At 38.7% G+C, this 26,222-nt stretch overlaps 1 protein-coding gene and 1 long non-coding RNA gene across 3 annotated transcripts in view; one reads left to right on the plus strand and one right to left on the minus strand.

Annotated features, from left to right (window-relative positions):
* The window catches only part of GPC5 (glypican 5), a 1,351,161-nt gene that overhangs the window by 927,710 nt on the left and 397,229 nt on the right, over nt 1-26,222 (plus strand). The gene's annotated exons all lie outside the window — the stretch shown is intronic.
* LOC129149953 (uncharacterized) overlaps nt 1-26,222 on the minus strand; it is a 123,984-nt gene that overhangs the window by 88,256 nt on the left and 9,506 nt on the right. Inside the window, exons 3-5 of one of the 2 annotated variants that reach the window (XR_008556759.1) lie at nt 14,967-15,039; nt 6,695-6,771; nt 1,416-1,497 (exon numbers count right to left, since the gene is read on the minus strand). This is a non-coding gene — a long non-coding RNA (uncharacterized LOC129149953). Of the gene's footprint in view, nt 1-1,415; nt 1,498-6,694; nt 6,772-14,966; nt 15,040-26,222 lie in introns of those variants that run through there. The other variant, XR_008556760.1, reaches the window with a different exon arrangement.

A 26,222-nucleotide genomic window follows, 5' to 3' on the forward strand; every position in this document is an offset into this window, starting at 1 on the left:
GAAACCAGTTTTATATTTCATATGAATAAAGAAATATGAAGGAATAATCAAGACACTCTTTACAAAAAAGTACAGTGTTATGATCTTCTCTTGAAACATTTCCCAAAAGTCCATTAACCTAGAATTAAAGAAACAGTGTATCCCATAGTGGCTGCACCAATCTGTACTCCCACCAGCAGTGCAAAAGTGTACAATTATATGATACACTAGGGGCCCGGTGCATGAAATTTGTGCACTGGGGGTTAGGGGTCCCTCAGCCCAACCTGCTCCCTCTCACATACTGGGAGCCCTCAGGGGATGTCCTACTGATGGCTTAGGCCCGATCCCCATGGGAAGCGGGCCTAAGCCGCAGTCTGGCCTCGCTTTGTGGGAAGCAACCTGGCTGATCAGGGGAAGGCACCAGCCCCATCACCCCACTGCTGCAGCCACTGCCAGTCACCACAGCCACCAAGGTGTTGTCATCAACATGACTCCAGTCCCTTCACTATGAAAAAATGTCAACTTTCTTTAAGCATTTTCAAGATGTGTCTTTCATAGAATATGACATTTCTTTATTTTTCTTTTTATCCTCACCTGAGGATATGTTTCCATTGATTTTTTCCCCTTCCCTCTGATCCCAAGCTCAGCCCCTCCCCAAGCCAAAAGCCTTCTCCCCAGATTTAGGCTTGGGGAGGGGTCCCCCAAACCTCCAATCTCAGGCTCTGCCCCTTCTTAAGCCTAAAGCCTCCACCCCAGGCTTTAGGCTTGGGAAGGGGTTCCCCTCAGCACCTCCCCAAGCTTAAAACCTCCTCCCCAGGCTTTAGGCTTGGGAAGGGGTTCCCCCCACCCAGAACCTTCGATCACAGGCTCAGCCCCTACCCAAGCCTAAAGCCTCCGCCCCAGGTTTAGGCTTGGGAAGGGGCTCCCCCCAGCACTTCCCCAAGCCTAAAGCCTCCGCCCCAAGGTTTATGCTTGGGAAAGGGTCCCTCCCCACCCCCTGAAACCTCCAATAATAGGCTTGGCCTCTTCCTAACCCTAAAGCCTCCACCCCAGGCTTTAGGCTTGGGAAGGGGTCCCTCCCCCTCCTCTGGCCTCTGATCATAGGCTAGGCCCCTTCCTAAGCCTAAAGCCTCTGCCCCAGGTTTAGGCTTGGGAAGTGGTTGTCCCCACCTCCCCCCACCCAGAACCACTGATTGCAGACTCGTCCCCTTCCCAAACCTAAAGCCTCCTCCCCAGGTTTAGGCTTGGGAAGGGGTCATCCGCCCCACCACCCGCCTGGAACCTCTGATCACAGGCTTGGCCCCTTCCCAAGCCTAAAGCCTCTGCCTGATGGCCGGCTGGGAGTGACCTGGGTGCCAAGTAGGTTCCCCGGACCCAGGTATGTATGCAAATTAACTGCCATCTTGGTTCGGTTAATTTGCATACTCGCCCTGATTGACTGGTGGGCGTGGCTTGGGCGTAGCAAAGGTGCGGTCAATTTGCATATTGCTCTTTTATTAGATAGGATAGGATCATCATCTGTGTAACAATGAGAGAAAGATAATCCAATTTAAAATGAACAAATATTGCCCAGCAAGCGTGGCTCTGTCGACCTGTGAACATGAATGTGATTCAATTCCAGGTCAGGGCACATGCTGGGGTTGTGGGCTTGATTCCCAGTGGGGGACATGCAGAAAAGCAGCCATTTGGTGATTCTCTCTCATCATTGATGTTTCTATCTCTCTCTCCCTCTCTGAAATCAATGAGAATATATATTTTTACATATGTAAAATAAATATTAAGAGTACATAGATTATAAAAATTTCCATACATGAGCAGTTGCTTGACCTCACAATATTTTAAGAAATATAATTAAGCAATAATGCTTATTTTAATCCATATTATTGACCATCACCATAAAGATTGATATCTGTTATTAAGGATAAAAAAAAAAGAAATCAATCATAGGCTATATAATTGAAAAAAAAAGCCCTATTTTCAAATTTAATATATGCATCCCCCTGACATTGGATTTTCTCTTCAGGACTCCATCCTAGAGCAATAGTCACAGTTTGCTACCTGAATGTGTGCACAGAATGTTCACTGCAGAATTGTATATTATACTATGAAGTAGAAAACAAACTTAAGTGTCCATAAGAAGGTCATAATAAGTAAATCCTGATGCAACTAAGCTAGTATAGCCTTAGCAATAAGTGGAACAGAGCTATAAATACTGGCAGGTATCCATTTCTAAGATATGAGGTCAAGGAGGAAAAAGAAGACAATCTATAAAGTATGTTCCTATTTATATAGAAACTAGAGGCCCGATACACAAAATTCATGCACTGGAGGGGGGTGTCCCTCAGCCCAGCCTGCACCCTCTCCAATCTGGGACTGCTGGCTCCCAACTGCTCGCCTGCCTGCCTGCCTGCCTGCCTGATTGTCCCTAACCGCTTCTGCCTGCCAGCCTGATCACCCCCTAACCACTCCCCTGCCAGCTGACTGATGCCTAACTGCTCCTCTGCTGGCCCAATCGCCCTCAACTGCCCTCCCCTGCCAGCCCTATCACCCCCCAACTGCCCTCCCTGCAGGCCTGGTCACCTCTAACTGCACTCCTCTGCTGGCCATCTTGTAGTGGCCATCTTGTGACCACATGGGCGTGGCCATCTTTGACCACATGGGGTCAGCCATCTTGTGCAAAGGCAGATGGTCAATTTGCATATCACCTCTTTATTATATAGGATATATAGGATAGTATGTGTGTGTATATGAATGTATAAAGGGGCTTTCCCAACTTGCTGATATATATCATATTATTTGAATATGTTGCAATAATTTATTTATCTGTTACTAGATTAAGCACACTTTATAAGTCATTTATGTTTATACAGAGTATTGTAGTATATGACGTAGGCCAAAATAAGCACCAATGAATAAATGTTACAGAGGAACAACATGGATGGTTTCTGTAGTATATATTGGTACTGATGGAGTTCACATTGAAGGCAGGATGGCAATCTATCAGTGATGCCATGAAAGGGATACAGCATCCTAAGAAACATGTACTGGTTGATACGTTTTAATTTACAATTCAAAGTATGAACCTTGGATAATTAATCTGCATGTATTGCTTTAATCACTTACCTAATACACAGGTTCTCTTAACTATGCTGGCTTTGACTTGGGCTTTCTTGCCTTGTTCACACATTTGGCAATAATATTACTACTAGAAAGGGAACTAGATGTTACACTTAAATATGTTCAAAATCATGGTACAAATTGGCCCTTTTTATTTAACCCATCAAGCTTAATGCCTTTTTACAGTTCAAAAGACAAACAAATACTGCATTTTCTAAGCTTTCTAGCAGTGATAACAGAAACACAGAAAGATGATGAATGAGAATGTTGTGATGCAAAAAGAGTGGCAAAATGCTAGTAAGACTTTTATTGCAAATAAACTGTTTTAATTGACTTGAGTTTAAAAGTGGATTAAATTGTTCTCCTCAAGCATTGAACTATGACAATGAATTTGCAACTTCTAGATTATGATTTGGGCTAATACTATTTAAATAAATCTCACAGCAGTAACTCCACTGTATAATAATTCTAAGAGCTACTGTGGAGGAGAGACTGTTCTATGACATGACCTGGGGGCTGGACCCTGGACAGAACAGAGATTGCTTCCTGCAAACCCCCCTTAAGGACTGCCTATTACATTCTGACATAAATCAGCATCCCTCCCTTGTCTCCTGTTCTGTGCCGGCTCCTAAACAGGTTTTTGTCCTGACCTGGTCAAGCATGTAAAGTAATTTTTTAATCTGGTAGCATTCATGTACTAGTACGTGTAACTGTCCCCCTTTTCACTCTATAAAATTTTCTGGCACCTGTCATGTTCTACAGAAAAAAAATACTCTTCATCTTGAAGCTGCCAAAGTTGAGCCTCCAATGTTTCCATAATATACTCCTTGCTAGTTGCCAGACTGGAATGACCCACTTCTTTCTTTGGGCTTTTCCAGCCCTCAGCTTACAGAGCTATATTTTCAGTCTCCAGGCTTTTCCCTAGGTCTCTGTGTATTAACAACTACTTAATACTTTTTAGTTCTCATTTTATTAAAGACTAGAGGCCCAGTGCACGGATTCGTGCACCGGTGCGGTCCCTCAGCCTGGCCTATGCCCTCTTGCAATCCGGGATCCCTTGGGGGATGTAGCAGTGCGCAAAGTAGCAGGAGCCCAGGGAGGAGCCTGAGCTGGGGCCTGGCCCACTCATTCTGGCCCCACTGCACCTGCCGCTGCCACTGCTGCTGCTGGGTAGCACTGCCCAGGAGGCAGGAGAGGCTCGTGGTGCTGCACCAGTGGTGAGCCTGATTTTTGGCTGAGCTGCACTCCCACTGTGGAAGTGCACTGACCACTAGGGGGCAGCTCCGGCATTGAGCGCCTGACCCCTGGTGGTCAGTGTGTGTCATAGCGACTGGTTGTTTAGTTGCTTAGGCTTTTATATATATAGATCTGATATCATCCTTATAGGTGAATGTTGTCTACTATTGCTATTCAAAAATTACTTGAGCCCTAGCCGGTGTGGCTTGGTTGGTTGGGTGTTGTCCTGAGCACAGAAAAGTTGCTGGTTGGATTCCCTGTCAAGACACATGCCCTGGTTGTGGGTTTGATCCCCGGAGGAGGGCATTCAGGAGGCAGTCAATCAATGTTGCACTCTCATATAGATGTTTCTCTCTCTTTTTCTCCCTCTCCTCTCCTCTCTTTCTAAAACTCAATAAAAAATTAAAAAATATATATTACTGGAGATGGGGAAACTATTTGAAGTTTTATATAAAACTAGAGGCCCGGTGCATGAAATTCGTGCATGGAGGGGTGTTGTCCCTCAGCCCAGCCTGTACCCTCTCCAATATGGGACCCCTTGAGGGATGTCCGACTGCCCATTTAGGCCTAATCCCGGTGGTGGAATCGGGCCTAAACGGGCAGTCGGACATCCCTCTCACAATCCAGGACTGCTGGCTCCCAACTGCTTGCCTGTGTGCCTTCCTGATTGCCCCTAACCGCTTCTGCCTGCCAGCCTGCTCACCCCCTAACCACTCTGCTGCCAGCCTGTTTGCCCCCAACTTCCCTCCTCTGCCGGCCTGGTCACCCCTAACTGCTCTCTCCTGCAGGGTTGATCACCTCCAACTGCCCTCCCTTGCAGGCTTGGTTCCTCTCAACTGCCCTCTCTTGCAGGCCGGGTGCCTCCCAACTGCCTTCTCCTGCTGGCCATCTTGTGGTGGCCATCTTGTGTCCACATGGGGGCAGGATCTTTGACCACATGGGGGCAGCGATATTGTGTGTTGCAGTGATGATCAATCTGCATATTACTCTTTTATTAGATAAGATAGAGGCCTGGTACAGGGGTGGGGGCCAGCTGGTTTGCCCTGAAGGGCGTCCCGGATGAGGTGGGGGTTCCCTTGGGGTGTGGGGCAGCTTGAGCGAGGGGCCTGTGGTGGTTTGCAGGCCAGACACGCCCCCTGGCAACCCAAGCAGAGGCCCTGGTATCTGGAATTTATTTTCCTTCTACAATTGAAACTTTGTAGCCTGGAGCGGAGCCAAGCCTGGGGCTCCCTCCGAGGCCGGCAGCCATTTGTGTTGGGGTTATAATTGAAACTTTGTTGCCTTAAGTGGGTGGGCCAGGCCAGGGTGTGTGGAAAGCTTTGCTTCCCCTGTTGCTGGCGGCAACCCTGGCCTGCTCTCTCAAGCTCCATTCTGCCACCATTTGTTTGAATTTGTTTACCTTCTATAATTGAAACTTTGTAGCTTGAGTGGAGGCTTAGGCCTGGCAAGGGCAGGCGGAAAGCTTGGCTTCCTCTGTTACCTAGGAAACCTTGCTCTCTGTGGCTGTAGCCATCTTGGTTTGGGTTAATTTGCATACTCGCTCTGATTGGATGGTGGGCGTGGATTGTGGGTGTGTTGGAGGTATGGTCAATTTGCATACTTGTCTATTATTAGATAGGATTATGTAGAATTTTATATATAGACTATTTTATATCTACAATATAAAATAATCCATTTTTAAAAGTTCACAGATAATCTTACATTTAGAAGTTTAAAGATTAACTACACATATTTTTAAAATATTTTTTTAGAGAAATCATGCTATGTAAGTATTACTATGTGAAAACTTTCTTTTCCCTTTTATTGCCAATGGGAATTATGATTTATGGTAAGTGGTTTGGACTTTATGTTTATTGAGTACAAACATAGATTCAACAGGACATTTGACATTGTCCTAAGATAATTATGTTGCAATGTGCTTCTTTTTAAATAAAGCCAATTAATCTTAGAGTTTAATAGTGTTGTTTTTTCTAAGGTGAATGTGTTTTCACTTTGTGATTAATTAGTGTCATTACCACTTAACTGCCCTGATTAAACATCTGTTTAAGTACCATACTCAAATAATTTGTGTATAACAATTTATATAAACCTAAATATAAATTAGTTATGGAACCTGTATCAAAATAGAACTTGCATATGTTTATCAAATAGTCATGTATGTATATATGTATATATCTGTAGTGATGTATATATGTATATGCATATATGTATATATGTGCATGTGTGTATGCATATTATATAATTGCACATTTTCTGTGTACATACACAGAAAGGTTATCAACCTTTAACATATATTTCTCTTGATACCCTGGTTTAAAGTATCATATTATTTTGAAGTAATAATTATTAAGTCAAAACTCACCTTTTGAAATTTTCAGTCCTCTGTCTGCGAGGACATGTCAAAGGTGCATGTGAATGCTCTTGTATTGCTAATAATTCCTACCATAAAGAGTTGGGAAGAAAAAAATAACATTTTACTCATTAAACAAATATTTATTATCTGCCTTATGCTAGTTACTATTCACTTGGAAAACATCAGAAATTAAAACAGTCAAAGAACCCCATGCTTATGGAACTTATGTCTTATGGAGGATAGAGGGTCAATGAAAAATGAACATAATAATGTATAATTAATCAGTAAATTATATAGTGTACTCAGAAACCACCACCTGTAGGGTTCAATCAGGCCTGATACATGCATTTGTGGTCTGTGAACTGTTTACTTTGATTTATTTTTATATATATTTCAAATTGTTGAAAACTTCAGATTTTATGACATATAAACTTAAATTCCCGTGTCCATAAATTAAGTTTTATTGGAATATATCCATGATCACTGGTTTAAGTATTGTTATAACTGCTTTGTACTGAGAGTGTTGAGTAGTTGAGACAGAGACCATATAGTCTTCAAGGCCTAAAATATTCTATCTGGTCCTCTACAGAAAACTTTGCTGACCCTTGTACTAAATAACTCAGTAATATTTTACTTTTCTGCCAAAATTCACAGTTAATAAGTGTTTCTAGAGATAGATGCATTGTTACATATATTTTAGTTTATTAGTACTTCATTTTGCTGAAAGCTTCATTTTGCTAAAATGAAAATTCAAACATAGGGTTGTTTGCTGGTAAGAAACATAAAGAGAGCCCATCTGGTCTACCAAGTATCTTCATTAGTAGATAAAATACTGTCAGATAAATATAGAATTCAAACTATGATTTGCATTAAACTTTAGTAACAATTATGGGGAACTTACTATGTGACAAATATGTTAGCTGTATTATCAAATTAAGTTCTCAAAGTTACCAACTGAAATCACTGTTTTCATTCACATTTTATAGAGCAAAACAACTGAGACACTGGAAATTTGAGTGACTTTTCCAAAGTCAGGTTGGAAATAGTGGGAGGTTGAGCCTTGATTAAATCCTAATCTCCTGACTCTAAATCTGGTTGTTCTCTAGACCCTAGAGCAGTGATGGGCAACCTTTTGAGCTTGGTGTGTCAAACTTTGCCAAAAAACTGAGCATAACTTGGGTAGTGTGTCACTTTGAGGAAAAAACTAACTCCAAGACTCTAGTCGCAAATGTTTCATCCTCAGGAGCAGCAAACGTTTCATCCTCGGCATGAGGCCACATGTCATCAGAAATGGCTACGCGTGTCAGTGCTGACACGCGTATCATAGGTTCGCCATCACTGCCCTAGAGCTACCTCTAAGTCCTTCATTGTGCAGAGTATTGGTTTGACAGCTTCTTAACAATGCTTAGCAATCAAGTAACATTGAAATTTAAGTATTATAAGCAATTTAGGTTCAAACAATTAGGACTGCCATCCAAGTCTAGAATACAGCAAGTAAATTACTCTTATTTTATTGGCCAGACACTATAAACAGGAATGCTACCTTCTTAATTATTTCAACTCTGCTTTTATCACAGAAATAATATGTATAGTTGTTAAGCCCCAGAGCCCATCTTGCCTTTTCTTAATGTTTATTTACTCAGGAATATTAGTTACTATTTATTTTTATAAACCAACTTTTTGCATGAGTTGGTGGAATGGATGAGGGAGTGGTAGGACAGATAAAAAGTTTTAAGATAAGCCAAGGGGAAAGATCAAAGGTAGAGGAAACAAGACTCACTTTCAAGGACTGTGACAGTGATAACCATAGATAAAAGTAAGCTGTGGGCTCAGGTAAAAACAGAGCATTCAGATAAACAGGCTGAGTGAAGGTATGAAGTAAACCTCCAAGGATCATTGGGGTTTATCCATGCAATAGCATGATTACAATGGAGGTCAAGGTGAGAGTTTAAATAATAGGAGGAGGGCTTTGGGTGTCTCATTTTCACAAAATATTAAATATGTTTCCCATATTTCTAAGTGTCCTAAGTAAGGATGGAATCATAACCTACCAAGATTTTCCATATGTGAACTTTTCCTATTCCCGTCTTTCTAACTCTGTTTCTATTTTGTCTCTATTTTGTAAATTGGATTTATAAGCCAAATAAAATTATTAGTGAAGTGAAGTCACTGACTCATTCATTCAGAATATTTTCTGAGAATCTTTCTCAGATCAGATACCATGTTAGTCCTGAGAATGTATTAATATAGCCCACCGTGATTTACTTCCTCTTTAAGTTGACATTTTATTGCAGAGACAGATAGCAAACTACTTATTACATAATTTATTATCTAGTTAAAAGTACTCAAAGTGTTATGAAGGGGGGGATGTACAGGGTACTTTGAAAGCTTATGAAGGAACTGATCTAGTTAGCATTACATTTTTGAAAATGTAATTTTTAGGCCTAGAAATTAACTATGTGTAGGGGTTTCTTTTTATATGAGGCTGGAGATGACAGAAGAAAGAATACTTGAATAAGCCCTAAAGGTGGGAGAAGAAGAGCACACCTGTTTAAAGAATAGAAATAAATGAAATAGTCTGTAATGTAGAGAATGAGCGGGAGAGGAGGAAGATGAAACCCAGGAGCTAGGCAGGGTGAGGTCATGTATGCGCTTTAGAACTATGTCCAGGATTTTATCCTACCAACAAATTGAATTAAGTGATTTTTAAACAGAAGCAGGATTTTTGAAGGGACACTCCAGAAACTAGAAAGAATTGGAAGAACTCCAGAATATATGTGAAAGACTGAGTAGAAAATAAAGATATCCAGGTGGAAGTTAAATAAAGGAGCAGTGGCAGAGGCAAGAAAAGTAGACAAGTGTGAGATATATTTAGAAAATAGTATATGTTTCTAGTCATTAATTGGATATGGGAGGTAAGAAAGAAGTTAAAAAATGGTTGTAGCTTTCTATGACTGAATGAATGAATGTACTAGTTACTGTCCTGGCACCAGAGGTTAGTGGGATATATCATGACTTAGGTTTTGAGTTACTGAGTTTGAAGTGACTATGTTATATCTAAGTCAAGAGATTGAGGATTTAATTACATGCGAGTCTGATGCTTAGTGGAAAGTCCCAACAGGAGGTACAAGTTGCAAAGTAATAACATAGACATGGTAGTATAAGCCATGGTAGTGGGCTTTGCAGAAGGCACTGAGTAGTGAGAGCATATTTAGAAGCATGCCCTGAAGGTCTCCAGGTCGTATTAAGGAAGATGAGCCAGTTTTGAATGCTGCTGAGAGATCAGGAACATAAATACTGAAAAATACTCTTAGATATAACAACATAGAGGTTATTGGTGACTTTGCAAGATACATTTTTATTGAAAGGGGCAGACTGAAACATATCTAATAATCTAATAAAAGGGTAATATGCAAATTAACTGTCACTCCATCACAAAGATGGTGGTGCCCATAGCCACAAGATGGCCATGCCCAGTCCTCTCAGCCTTGCCAGAGTCCACCAGTTCCGGGGGGGCATCCACTGAGGGCGGGCAGCATGAGTGGCCTGGTGGAATGCTTGCTTTGTCGCCCCAGCAATGAGACAAGTATTCCACGCCCAGCTGCGGATGGGCCTCTGGGCCATGGAGAGCCTCTGGGCAGTGGGCGCGGAGCGGCCAGGCCCCGCAGAGAGCTACTGGCACATGGATTCATGGGCAGGGCTACTAGTTTAGGCATAAATTATAGGTGAAGACATGTAGAAAGCAAATATAGGTAGCTCTTTTAAGAAATGTCTATCTGTGAAGAAAAGGAACTTTGATAGTGATATTAGTTGATGTATTATATATGTATTATGTATTGATACTAGTAATATAGTCATGTGGGCAGAACCTTTTAAAATAAAAGGTACTGGAATAAATATTTAAATGTGCACTTAAAATAATATATATTTCAATGCTAAATGGCATCCAGTAGAAAGGAAGATGTTGGAGTTTTAATAAAATGTTATAGTTTTACTCAGTTCAGTTTGTTATGACAAATTACTATAGACTGTGTGGCTTAAACAACAACACATTTATTTCTTCTCTCAATTCTGAAGGCTGGGAAATCCTAGATCAAGATACTTGGCAGATTTGGTGTCTGATGAGAGGCCCCTCTCTAGTTTTCAAATGGCTGCCTTATCTCTGTATACTTATGGCAGAGAGAGGAAGCAAGCTCTCTTGTGAACCTTCTTATAAGGGCACACATTCCATCATGAAGGCTTCACCCTCATGACCTAATTACCTCCAAAGGCCCCATCTCCAAATAACATCACCGTGGGGATTAAGGTTTCAGTGTAAGAATTTTGGGGAACCACACATATACACAGTTTAGTGCATGCATTATATACTACTTTGCCCTTAAAATTTAGGTTGACATCTTTGTCACACCAAAATTAATAATGGGTCTTTTCAATGACAGTGTATGGGTTTACTAGTAGATAATAAAGTATTTGGTCATCCCAGATACAGAAGAAGGAGATAATAACTTTAGATATAAGAAGGAATCCTGAACATAGATGGAAGATCAACTGCTTTTATAGCATACTAGAATGAGGTCAAAATGAGGTAAATAGAAGTGACATACTAGAATGAGGTCAAAATGAGGTAAATAGAAGTTTCTTTGTAGATTTTGTAGTGAAAATTGATGCTCTAATTTCCTACATGAAATAGGATCAACAAGAGTGTTAATATAATGTAATTGGGATAGAACATTTTGTTTCAATAAATGGTTGGGGAGCAAATGGATATACCTACATGCAAAAGAATGAAGTTGGACACCTACCTCACATCACACATAAAAATTAACTCACAATATATCCTAGATACACCTGTAATATATTTTAAATCTATAATACTTTTAGAAGAAAATGTAGGAATAAACCTTCATAACCATGGGCTATGTAAGGCCTTTTAGATATGGCATAAAAAAACCCCACAAATGATAGCATGGAAAAGTAGAAAAAATTGACTTTATCAACGTTGAAAAGGTTTATGCTTCATAGGTTATGATCACGAAAGTAAAAAGACAACTCACAACATGAGAGAAAATATTTGCAAAACATGCATCCAATAAGAAATTATATCTAGAATACATAAAGAAATCTTATAACTCAATAATAAAAAAGCAAATAAACCAATTTTAAAATTAGGCAGATGATCTAAGTAGATCTCTCTGCAAAAGGGATACATACTAAAGCAGATTAAAGGATGTCAACATAATTAGCCATCAGTGAAATGCAAGAGCACAATGAGATACTATTTTATATATACTACAATTGCCATAATAGAAAAGATATATATAATAAAAAAATGTTGGAGAGGGTGTGGAGAAATTGGAACCCCTATAACCTATTTTTGGAAATGAAGCTTGGTGCAGTGACTCAAAAGGTTAAACATAGAGTTATCATATAATCCAGCAATTCCACTCCTAGCTATATACTCAAAAGAAAAAATATGTTTATAAAAACCTAGTACACAAATATTCATAGCAACACTAGATCTAATAGCTAACAGGTGGAAATAATCCAAATGTCCATCAACTAATGAGTGGATAAACAAAATGTGGTATGTATCTACAATCAAATACTATTCAGTTAAAGAAGATGAAGTACTGATATGTGACACAACATGGATAAACCTTAAAAACATTATGCTAAGTGAAGGAAGTCAGACACAAAAAACTCAAATGTTGTATGATTCCATTTATTTTCCATATCCAGAATAGGCAGATCTATAGAGACAGAAAGTAGATTAGTGGTTTTCAGGGGTGGGAGGTGGGTGACTGGGAGGAGGTGGGAAAATGAGAAGTGGCTGCTCCTAGGTATGGGATTTCTGTGTGGGGTGAAGATAATGCATTAAAATAGATTAGGTGATGGCTGCTTAACTCTGTGAATCCACTAGAAATCATTGAATTGGATATTTTAAATGGGTTTTATGATATTAAAAAAAAGCTATGGAGACAAGATTATGGACTTAATAGTGAGCAGAGATAGGAGAACAGAAGGTTGAGGACTAGGGAGAAGATTTGGAATAGGTATTTTAGGAAAGAAAATGAATGAGCTGTAGATTTAAAAAAAATCTATATGAGAAAGGGAGGAAGTAATGTCAATAGAGAGATGAGGGACAGTGAAGCAGCAAAGATTATTACCATATTCAAATTCCTAATTGTGTAAAATATATACCATGTAAGGCTGGGCTTATAATGTATAACAATCAATTTTTGTTGTTCAAAATGTTACATTTAGTCTGATGGCATAGTGCTAGAATTAGCTAAGAACAACCAATTGTACTTTAACCTGAGTTTGTCAGTATTTATTCTGTGTCCATGGAAATTGGGCAGCTCAAGCTTCAGCTCTTAATTATTTGGCTCCATGTTCAACTTTTGTATGTTGACCAGAATGAAAGGCAAGATGCCAGAAGTATTTAGAGAAATAGATAGCGATATAGGAGAGCATTCTATCTACAGGGTCCTTGCCTGAAGAAAGCATAAGATTATTACTAGGAAAACACACACCCAACTTCCCAAGCCTTCTGCAGAGCCCATCCCCAGCCCTGGAGAGTGAACATGGCCTGCCTAATGTAAGTAATAGAATATCAACTCCTTTGTGCATTGCTTATAAGATGTGCAAAGCAAAGGGCAAGAAGTCTGTCCAAACCAAATAAAATGAACTGTCATTTTTACTCAGGGAAGCACTTAAGACTAGTTATGCATATTAACTGCAGCAACTCATTTAGTCATAAAAATCAATAAGACTGCCACCTGGGTCATCAAGGGAACCATCCCCACTACAGGAAAACAGATCAGAGCTTTCATAACAATGAGGCAGAAATCCCATCCCTCATTAGACCACAGGCAAGACCAAGCTGTATTCTGTTTTGTTTTTCAGCTGAGAAACTGTTAAGCATTGTTCTTGATGGTTCTCGCTGTGACAAGTGACTTTTTCTTCCTTTCATAAAAAAATCACTCTCTGAAGTTGTGCCTCCTTGCTAAAATACTTTGTACATTGTAGCCTCTCTATGGACCATGTGATTATTACCTGCACCCCAAGTACAGCACTGCTGAATATCTCACCTTCCCTTGGTGCAGAGAGCTCTGTCTGCATTGGGCCCTGCCAGGAATCTCAGGGTTTGACATTCTGGAGGTCTCGCAGCTCCCTAAACTGCCAGGGATACATGTAAAGTGTCCCCCTCTTCCCGCATTAATGCAGGTGGGGTCTAAACAAGGACAACACACTTTGGAAAGAGGTATCGAGAAGATTCTTCCAAGAACTCTGCACCAGGGTGAATCTGTGGGTTCTAAGGCTTAGCAAGCATCCAGCCCCAATCAAGAAGTCAATTTCCCATAGTAACTTGTACCCGCAAACGTCATGAGATATTCTTTTAAGCACTCTGCCACCACCACTGCCACCAACACGTGACTTCTTGGGAAGGAAAGCATCTCCTCCCTCTGGGCGTGGTGAGACTGCTCTCTCCCTCTGCATTTATCTCCCCACTGCTCCCTTCTCTTCTTATTATATCATTTGAGGGTGGGCTTTGTGTACAACCGCTGTAACAAAGAATGTGGTCAGTTTTCACAATTCCAGGACCCAAGAATGTATTCTACAAGCAATTTGACTTTTTTTTTTTTTTTTTCAAATTGCCCACACAACTAGCAAGTCTAGTTAGCCAGTCTGAGCCACACACTTCTGACTTGTGAATTCTGGGGAGCAGGCCTAAGCCATCAGTTGGACATCCCCCGAGGGCTCCTGGGTTGCCAGAGTGATGTCTGACTGCCAGCTTAGGCCTGATGCCCCGGGGAGCGGGCCTAAGCCAGCAGGTGGACATCCACCAAGGGGTCCCAGGGTCCTGGACTATGAGAGGGTGCAGGCTGGGCTGAGGGACCCTCCGAGTGCACCAAGCCTCTTGCCTCTTGTTATGTTATATATATATATATATATATATATAAATATATATATAGAGAGAGAGAGAGAGAGAGAGAGAGAGAGAGAGAGAGAGAGAGAGAGAGATCAAAACATTATAGTTAAACCAATTATTTATTCTACCTTCCAATTTTCTGTTTTCAACTGCTTATAAATAGCATGTGTAGTTTTACTGAGAGATAAGTTATCTTATTGTCTTTGAGCAAAGGTTTCTAATCCAATTAATATTTATCCAGTAGCTAGCTACATACAAGTATGCACTCAATATGACAGGTACTACTTATTTTTAAATTATGAAAACAGAAATTTAAGTATTCTCATCTTTATTCTAGAAATAATATACCTTTATATTTTTAGTTACACAGGCATTTTCTATTCATTTTTTCTTATCAAAGGCAGGGGTCATCCATTTTTACCTATGAGAAGAAAACAAGTTAAAGCACCAAAATATTGTCAGTAAGTTAATTCTTCTTCCATGGCTTCATACCAGGGTCTCTAATTGTCTTCCAATTATCTGGTGTCTCTCTCATTCATCTCTTTATTTGCTCTCTTTCCTTTAAATATAGATATTACTTAAAACTTACTTCCTTTCTTTTTTCTTACACACTCCATTTTTGCTATCACATTTATATAGTTGATACTTAAATCAACATTCATCTATTCATCCATCCTTCCATCCATGTATCCATCCATCCATCCATCCATTCGTCCAAAAATTTATTCATTCAACATTTATTAAGTCTACTATTTTTCAGATAAGTGAACCAAGCGGTAGGAATTCAAAGATGAATAAGACACTGCTCCTGACTCAAGAGGCAAATAAATGTTGGAAATTTCTATCTGGGTAGTCTGACATTCTCTCAAGTTCAACATATTAAAATCGTCTTTTCTTATCCCAGACTGATCTCCAGACAACATTTTCAATATCTGTTCATAGTTATTTCATGTTTCTAATCTCTCAGGTTAAATTCACTGACCCTGTTCTTCCCATGAGGCCCATCCAATCAATCTCCCCTGTTTGCCTCATTATTTAGTTCTTTATTACTTCATATCAGAACCACTCGGTTTGAAAAATGTCCTTATTTATAAAAGATAGATTTAAAATTTTTATTTTGGTAAGTCATGATAGAACAAACACATAAATATATATAATGTCTATGTATAGTGAAAATTTGTTATTTTTTTACCTATACCTACACATAGATACACCTCTCAGAAACCATAATATGAGCTAACATTTCTAAAATTTAGTGATTCTTTTGTATATGTCAGGCACTGGACTAAGCAAGGTCTTTTCATCCCATTCTTTATTATCCCCCATAAATTACCACAACAGCTCTATGACAAAGATTCTACTTTTTATCACCTGTTTAGAGGCAAGAAAATGAGTGTTGCTTCAAGTCATATAACTAAGTGGCTATCCAGATTTAAAACCAGGAGGTCAGATTCTGGAACCTACTTTCTTCACTTATCTTCTGTAGAGTATAATAGTAAATTATCTTTGGCTTTTGTTCTTGTAGTTATGCCCATAATTCTGTATTTGTTATTAACTTTAGACAATGCCCATAGGATCCCCACAAGGAAAGAAAAGGGTTCAGTTCATTCCTCTTAATCCCATTTTCCCTGCTTCTCTCTTCTAAATGCATCAATGTTTTGTAGTTTATTTATATCTTAATTTCAACTTGTTTAACTCAAGCAGTGGCATATTACACAATATTATTCTACTCCTTGCTTTTCACCTAAAAATCTTTCCCAATATTATGTCTGTATATTTCCAATGGTGTTATTTTTAATGGTTATCTAAAATTCTATACTAATTGTAATGTATTTTCATTTACTCAGTCAGTCCCCCACTGGTGGATATTTAAGCACTTACACTCTTCTGTCACAAACAATACAATATAGCATACGGAACACTTGTGATCTAGATTTAAGAATACTTTTATTTGAGGTACCCAGACTCACAGTGGAAGCTTTAGTTCTCTTGTGAATGTATTTCACGAAGAGCCTCTTCCTCACCCTTCCACCCCACCTAGAGTAGAAACCAGGTTGTCAGTCCCGTGAATGAAAGTGGAACAGAGTGCTGCAAATCACTCAGTATTAGGACCCTTAGTGAATACCCCAGTTTAGCCCTGATTCTCACTCCTAATTTTTATATTCTAACTCTGAGCATGTTCTTTGCAGGCCCTTCAAAAATGATTGGCACCACTTCCCCCACAGTGGCCTCCTCTGCTATGTTATTTTTTCCCAAAGTTTCAACCTGCTTTATGTATTTTAAAAAATGATATTTTTTATGCAGTAACAAACCTTTCCAAATCTTTTTATTAGTTCAATTTATTCTTAGAAATCCAGATAAGAATTTTATATGTTTTATAATGGAAAGTCATATTTATTTTTAAACAAAATATTTTATTGCATTATTCATTGGAGAAAAAAGGACAAATTTCACCTGTTTTAGCATTCTACTGGGTTATGCTTGTGCTTTGCTTGCATGTTTAATTTTGCTTGTATATTTATCTTCACCTATATTTCATACAGGCTTTGATCACATGTGATAATATATACAATTCAGAAAAAAAGAAGAAATGAAAATCAGAAATTCAGGGATATCATTGCAGAATGGAGGCCAAAGTCTAGAAAAGTAGAATATGAAATACAGACCATATATTATACTCAAGTTACAGTGAAATAGACTCATCTGTACCTAACTATAATGAATTAAACTATAGTGGAGTTGTGATAATGAGGAGAGAAGAGAGAAGAACTAGTTAAATCATGTTAGCTCAATCCCCAGTGGGGGACATGGTGGAGGCAGCCTATTGATGTTTCTCTCCCATCATTGCTTCTATCTCTCTATCCCTTTCCCTTCCCTTCTCTCTAAAAAAAGTAATAAAAATATTTCAAAATATCTTAGTCAAAAAAAAAAAAAGGACTCCTAATACTGCCATTGTAAAATCTATCTATATCTATCTATCTATCTATCTATCTATCTATCTATCTATCAATCTATATCTATCATCTATCTATCTATAATCTATAATTATCTATCATCTAACTGATTTCAAATATCATCTGGTTTTCTCTTTCTTGGCCCAACATAATGATAAGTTTCTATCACAATGGATAGGGCTGTTTCTGATCTAAGGATAAGGATCTGATATCCTGTCCTGGACCATGTCTTCATTGAGTTAAGCCATATTTTGATTTATTTGTTTTGCTTTGACAAGAAAAAAGCATTCTAAGTATACTAAATCTGAAAGTGTCATCTGAACAAGATATACCTGAAGACAATCAACCCACTGCCTTGGCCCTTTTTATTGAGTCCAACCATAAATCCTGGTGTTTCTGGTGTCAGGTTACCTCTGATTGGATTATATTTCCCAGGATTATTACAATAGGAGTGAGTTCTCTCTCTGAAGAGTGGGTATGTGATCATTGCCGGCTGAAATATGTCACAGAAACTGAGTTTGAATAAAGAGAAACATCAAAATATTCAAATGATCAGTTGGTAGTGACAACTTAGAGTTATCTCTAATTCACATTACATTCTATACCAAGTATATCCAAAGGCTTGGCATTTTCTGTAGAAAATTTTTACACAAGTCTTGACATCTACTTTATTTATTTCAACCCCTAGGGTGGAATTTAAGAATGCTCCTATACAGCTAATCATTAGTAATTGATCCTACTGATCAATGCTTTTGAATGTGAAATCATGCATCTAAACAAATAAAAATATATCTACAGCTAGAAAAGAAGTCTAGCAAATATTTGACTTCAAGAAATTCTTAGAAAACAATTTTCCTTACATATTAAGCTTACTGTATATACACCCATGGGGAAAGAGTAAATCAGAATCACCAATAAATGGCTCAAAAACAATTAACAATTAGCTTTTTAGTTTTTTAGGGCAAATACTTTAGATCCATGTCCCCCCACATTTATATGTTGTATAGAGACCTTACAATGGGATTAGTTCTCTCTCTCTCTCTCTCTCTCTCTCTCTCTCTCTCTCTCTCTCTCTCTCTCTCCCTTTCTTTTCTTCTCCTTTTCTCTTTCCCTTTCTCCCTTTCTCTTGTGAGAACACAACAAGGAGGTGGCCATGTAGAACCTGAGTATCTTGGACTTCCAGCCTCTGAAACTGTGAGAAAAGTAAGCTTTAAGCAACTCAATCTATGAATATTCTGTTATGGTAGCCTGAGATGACTTATACATTAGGTTTTACCATGAAAAACCTGGTGGTGCCTTTTACAAAATCATAAAAGACTTGGAGAAGAGTAGGTATGAGGGAAAATCAAGAGTGTGGTTAAATAAAATGTCAAGCCCTAGCTGGTTTGGCTCAGTGGATAGAGTGTTGGCCTGCGGACTGAAAGGTCCCAGGTTCAATTCTGGTCAAGGGCACATGCCCGGGTTGAGGGCTGGATCCCCAGTAGGGGGCATGCAAGAGGCAACTGATCAATGATTTTCTCTCATCATTGATATTTCTCTCTCTCTCTCCTTCTCCCTTCCTCTCTGAAATCAATAAAACTATATTTAAAAAAATAAAATGTCAATCTCCAAGTTGTTAAGAGAGTTAGATTTTTAAAATGTATTATTATTATTATTATTATTAGTGTAGATCTTAGAAGGATGTTATAGATCAAGGGCAGGGAATTTCTGGCCTGTGGGCTATATAAGGCCCATGAAATCATTTGGTCTGGTCCTGCCAGGCATTAGGGGTGAGTTAATTAAATGTTTGACCAAATATAGCTAATTTTTAAGTTGATAATTTTGTATGGCCCACGAATGATGTTATAAATATTCAAATGGCCCTTGGAAGAATAAAGGTCCCCACCCCTGTTCTAGATTAACATAAATACCTGGTTGTTATTGTTATAAAGCTGATATCTAAAATTTTGGACTAGGTAAGATAATTAGAGAAAGCACATATAGAGACGAATATCAAGGATATTCTCAAAATGTCAAATTTTGCTTTGATTGTCAAATATGCTTTTATTGTCAAATAAATTAGGTGGTAGCTGGAGGATAATCAGTCAAAATAAATGTATTAAGTGGCTAATACTTAGACATGATTGTGTGCTGATGCTAAGGAACCACAGAATGGGAGAAATGTATAGTGCAGAAGAATAAAACAGACTATTCACAGAAGTAGGAGACATTGAGAAGGTGAGAAGAGATGGGATTCAGAGCAGAGATGAAAATGGGGACCCATTTTCCATCATAAACTAAGGAGAAGTTAAAATATATGGATATAGAGGCAACCAGATAGATGAGTTTGATGAATGCAAGCAGAGACTGTTATATATATAACCAGAGGCCCAGTACACAAAATTTGTGCACAGGATGGGGGCCCTCAGCCTGGCCTGCACCCTCTCCAATCCAGGACCGCTGGCTCCTTACAGCTTACCTGCCTGCCTGCCCTAACCACTCTTGCCTGCCGGCCTGATCCCCCTAATTGCTCTCCCCTGTTGGCCTGATTGCCCCTAACCGCCTCTGCTTCAGCCCCACCACCATGGCTTTATCCAGAAGGATGTCCGGTCTAATTAGCATATTAACACCTTTTATTAGTATAGATCACATCTATTCTCTCTCTGAATTAGAGAGTAGGTTATCATCTGAGAGTGGAACCTGGGTAGCACTAATGTCTTGAAAGTTCTGATGAGATATGAGACTTGAATGAATAATCTATAATAATAAAAGGGTAATATGCTAATTAGACCGGACATCCTTCCAGATGTCTTTATGAACGTCCTTCTGGCTGAAGCTGGGGCCAGAGGGAAGCCCAGATCCCTGGTGCCTGCGAGCAACCGGAGGGAAGCCAGCCCGGGTCCTGGGTCCCTGCTGGCAGCCAGAGGAGGGAAGCCTGGGTCCCAGGTGCTGGAGAGAAGCTGGTGCCAGCAGCCAGGGGAAGGAAGGCCTAGTCTTGCACGAATTTTCGTGCATCAGGCCTCTAGTGATTCTATGATACATAATATGGTAAATAGACAATTTTGATCTCAATGAGGAATGTTTGAGGTCATGATGGCAGATCTGGTGCCACTATTGGAGATGACAGTTCATGACTGATGAGATATAGAGGAATAGATACTTGAAGCTAAGGGTATCAAGAACTGAGAGATCAAGGTGCTAGACTGATTATCTATATGAACGTTATCTTCAATAATTGTACAGGCATAGGGTTGAATAAAGCAGAAAACCAGAAATAATAAATGAATTGTAAATAAATAAATGACAGGTTAATAGATAATATAAAAAAAAGATGACATGCCTGGTGCCTTGTATTCTTAAAGGGACAAGGATTTTGGGAAAAGTAGGGGAAAGAAAGGGTTTGGAAGTAGCAAAGAATGACACCTATCTCTAGGTAGTCATGAACAAGAGGTATGCCTTTCAAAACAAGCTGCACATGAAAAAGGTTCTCACAGAGAAGCGAAGTATAGATTTGAGGAGACAAGTAAAGCTATGAAGTATACATCTTGGAAGATTGGAGAGTAAAAGTAAAAGGGTTGTTTAGTCATTGTCTATAGCAATGTTGAGGGCAATTTTGAAAAATTTCACTAACTTAAAATAAGAAGTAAGTGTGGTGGTAAGATTTTTTGCAGGATTTTCAAGAACTGATGTTCAGTAACATATTTTAAATGTAACTTAGAATTATCTTCATCTTGCAAATAAGTAGAATGTTCTGCAGGGGAGTGACTGAATGTATACTAGGCATTGATAAATCACACACACACACACACACACACACACACACCACTCAGTCACTCACTCATTCACTCAAATATTCACTCCTGCATGATTAAATGAGAAATAATAAAGTAGGAATAACATCACTCCATATCATTCCATATTATCAATAAAAATCAGACTTGTTATAACTTTTATTAAGCATATTAGCATTTTTCAATAAACCTAGGCATTATATTTTAGCCAACTGAAAGAACAGTAGCATTTAAAATGGTGATGATGTTGAAAGAAGAAAGAAATGGGGTTATTTCTATAACTGTACTGGCTGGGAAAGAGAAAATCCCTTGAAGTAACAAAAAAGCAGTACCTTTGAATTAAATATAAGTGAATATTGTAGCCTTTTGATTTTAGATTGCTACTTAACACTTTTAGGTCAAACTTATCTGGAAAATGAGGATTTTAATATCTTCAATGTAGCATATTGTAAGAATTCAAAGGAGCAAAGAAATAGTACCTAAAGAAAGGTCTAAAATGTAGTAAGCCCTCAAAAATTAACAGTTGCTGATGGCACTCTGCTATTTTCTGAGACAGGCTGAAGTTACATAAGTAAACACATAAATATCAAAATAAGATTTTGATTTTTATTTATTAGTGATAAGACTGTTTTGTTCTTCCAGCCTCTCTTAATGATATTAGCAGGTTGGATTCTACTTCTAAAATAAATTCTGTCAACTCTTAAAAGTAAGTTCCCTCTACACATATTTTTTAGTATCTCAACTAAAAAAGAAAACCTGTATTTGTATAGTTGATTCATTTCTATTCTTCATTTTCAAAGAGCCATTGTTAATATTTTGATGTTCACGAAGCTGTAAAAGCTTCCTCTCAATGAACAATACATTCTCAGCTCAAAGAGGAGGAGGAAGCATCATGGAGGGACAATAGAGCAGTGGGATGGACAGACAGGATTCACTTAGTCCAACACTGGAGTGAAGGAGAAATTGGTTCTATTGTGTCAAATAGAGAGACATGGGAGAATTTAGGGACTGACATTTCAAGATTAAGTAGAAAGAAAGTACTAGGGACTTTCTACCTCATCTTGAAATAATAACCTAATCAAAGCTTTTCCCTGAGAGTTTTGAGGGGCATTTTAAATGGAATGTAAGTAAAGTGAAAAGCAGGCAAGTATGAAGGGATCTTTATTGGTTACTGCTGAGGCAGCCTTTGGCAGATGACAGAATTAAGTCTGAGAAAGCAAATCAATTTACTATTATTAGTGTATTATGAGTTTTGACAAATAATTAATAATTTTATAAAGTGGTGCTTTAATGGATATAATTTGTACTTCAATGAATAGACAAAAAGGCATTAATCATGTAGTAAAATCAGCATTGTAACTTGATATTTCTTGAACATGAAAAATAAAGCTGTTTATTATTAACTAGAGAAAATTCGTGCACTCGTGGGGGCGGGGGGGTGTCCCCCAGCTGGCCTGTACCCTCTCACAGTGTGGGAGCCCCACGATTGATCACCCCAAAGAGGTAGGCCCCGCCCACCCATCCGGGGTTCCTTGATGGATTGCCCCAAAGAGGTAGGCTGGAGCCTGGGGTCCCCCAGGCCTCGCCACCTGGAGCCACAGGACCTGCCTCTGTGCCATGCACACAGCGTCAACCCCCCGCCCACCCACACATGCCTGCTGCACACGCAGCCTCCTGGTGTTCGCTCGTTGGGGCATGAGGGCGTTACCTCATGAGAGTGTGACCAGGTAAATAAACATTTGGTTAATATAGGTGATCTAGTTATCTATTGCTGCATAACAAAAGCCCCCAAATGTAGTGATATAAAACTAAGAATATTTTATTATGCTCTTGGAATCTGTGAGCTAAACCTCAACTGGAAGACTCTAAGACTGAAAGTGAGTTGATGGCTAGAGACTGGACATTTGAAAGCAAGCTCAACTCACTCACAAATCTGGAGGTTGATTGTGAGACTTGGTTCTGGTTGCCAGCTGAAACACCACCATGGCATGTGGCCTCCTTGCTTCCAAGATGAGTATCCCTAGACCCTAGAGCTTCAGAATGAAACTGACTCATATTTTATGAGCTTGTCCCAGAAGTCACAAAGCATCATTTATGCTGTAATCTCAGACTAGACCAAATTCAAGGGGAGGAAACATAGACCCTATTCTCATTTAGAGAAATGTTGATCACCCATTCTAAGAAGTACATATAGGCATTTTTGGAAAATCTAATCTGCCAAATATGGGGACAGGTCCTATCAATTTTGCCGAGCCTTTGTTTCTGGGATCTATTCCTGAATTTCTGTATCCTCCTTGATATTTATTACACTTTGTTTATTACAGCTTTAATACTTTGTTTAGTGCTAATGAAGGTTCACTCTTATAGTAAAAGTTATAAGAGAAAGATTTCTTTTTAGATGATTTTCAGGATGAGGAACATATGGTGTTCCTGATTTTAGTGACTTATTTGCTTGGATATAATTTTATTGATATATATAATTTTATTGTTTTTATTTTTTCTTTATTTTTTTCCCAACAGCATCTATTTTTTAGTGAGGCAAAGATATAAAGAAGTAAAAAAGTAGTCATTTCAAATAAATTAACACAAATACATATTTTTGGGCTTCTCATACATTTTTCAGAAAAGAAAAGCTATAAATTTTGAGCTGGTGTTACATTCTTCAGGGGAAAAAAAGCTGTAAATATGTTTTAATTTTTTACACCAATAGTGCACAAGAGTTCCCTTTCTTTACACCCCTCACACCTCTCCTTTTTGGACAACCATCAGCTTATTCTCTATATCTATGAGTCTGTTATTGTTTTGTTTATGTTTTTAAAATTCCACATATAAGAGATTATATAGCATTTTTCCTTCTCTGTCTTAATTAGTTGACTTGGCATAATACTGAAATATGGGGTTCTGGGAAAGGATCTTCCCATTTCGGGTTCTTGCCTCATGAAGTTAGAAGAATAAAATTCACAGACTAAAAAGACTTGTTAGTAAAAGGGTGGAAATTTATTGGGAGCAAATACAGATTCCCACATAGGGATGGGTTCCCAAGCGGGTAACCAACCAAGCCCCTTTTTCTAAGGTTTATGAAGGCTGTAGTTCTTTGTCTCTTCATGCTCCCTTCTAATTGGACCCCTTCCCCATTTTATGACCCTGTGCTCTCCTAATTAGTCACTCTTTTGTTTCAAAGTCCAAAACCCATGTGGTGCCTCTCCTCTGTCTCCCCCTTATCTTGAAAATTTCTCTATATCCTGTGAAAATATATTTCCTTCTTTCCAGCATCTGTCCACATTTCTCTCTCCTCTGTGAAAGTAAGTTTCCTTCTTCCTGGTAATCTGTGACTTTTATTTATCCTCTGTGAATGTAGGCCTTCCTCTCCCCTTATCCTATGACACTTTTCTATTCTCTGTGAATGTATGCCTTCTGGCAGTTCCAAGCCCTCACCTATGCATTCCTCCCCCATGGATCCTCTTTATTCCCTAATCCTACCTATTTTGTCCCTAGAATTTCTTTCAATGCCCTCTAGGTTCATCCATGTTGTTGAAAATGGCAAGATTTATTTTTTTTTAATTGCTGAATAATACATATATACTTCACATCTTTTTTTAGCCATTTTTTTTGTCATCTATCTGTGGACATCTAGGTTGTTTCCATATCTTGGCTATTACTAGTAATGCTGCAATGAGCATAGGGGTGTATATATATTTTTAAATTAGTGTTTTTGTTTTCTTATAATAAAACCCAGACATGGAATTGCTGGGTCATATGTCAGCTTTAAAAAAAAAAAAATGAGAAATTTTCATGCTGTTTTACAGTCGCTGCACTAATTTGCAATGCCATCAATAGTGCACAAGAGTTCCCTTTCTTTACATCTTCATCAGCATTCATTGTTTGTCGATTTATTGATGATAGCAGTTCTGACAGGTGTGAGGTGATATCTCATTGTGATTTTAATTTACATTTTTCTGATGATTAGTGACATTGACCATCTTTTCATATCTATTGGCCATCTGTATGTCCTCTTGGGAGAAGTGTCTATTCAGGTCCTTTGCTCATTTTTTAATTGAATTGTTGTTGTTTTTGTGTAAAATTGTATTAGTACTTTATTATATATTTTGGATATCAACTCCTTATTGGATATAGCACTTTCAAGTACACTCTCTCATTCAGTAGATTATCTTTTCATTTTTTAATAGTTTTCTTTGCTGTGCAAAGCCTTTTTAGAGTAATGTAGTTCCCATTTGTTTATTTTTTCCTTTGCTTGAGTAAATATATCTGTTAACATAAAAAAACCCATTGAAACCTGTGAAGAATTTTTGTGAGTTTATTTGAGCCAAACTATCGACATATGCCGGGAAGCAGAACCTCAAATAATTGAGATAATGCTCCGGAGAATGATGGGTTATATTTGTATTTATACATTGCAATCAAAGGAGGGACATAGGTGGGTTATATGAAATTCATTGGTGATAGATTAAGGAGGTGGGATAAAGCAAAGCTGGGAAAACCCCTGGGATTGGCTAAAAAGTGAAATGATGGACACATACTTAGGTGGGTGCAGGAACAATTAACATGATAGTGAAGGAATTTGTGGTATCTGTCCTGGTGCCCACCACACATTTAGTTGTGCCCCAGGGGCTCCAGAAAAAGGGAAGTTACAAGTTACCCAGACATTTCAAGGGTATGTTATCATAGATGCAAAAAGACAGATAGGCTCAGTTAAGGTAAAGGTTGACCTTGTCAGTGAAGATACTGGCCTAGGATGTAACTGCCCACCATAACTGCATTTAGTTAAAGTTTAATTTCAGACCATCCTTTGTGGTTACTTTGGGTCTCTTGAGTTTGCAAGACTGCCATGCAGGCCTCCCCTGAGCTTGTCAAGTCAGCAT

Source organism: Eptesicus fuscus, chromosome 8, assembly GCF_027574615.1.
Source record: "Eptesicus fuscus isolate TK198812 chromosome 8, DD_ASM_mEF_20220401, whole genome shotgun sequence".
NCBI classification, from domain to species: domain Eukaryota; kingdom Metazoa; phylum Chordata; class Mammalia; order Chiroptera; family Vespertilionidae; genus Eptesicus; species Eptesicus fuscus.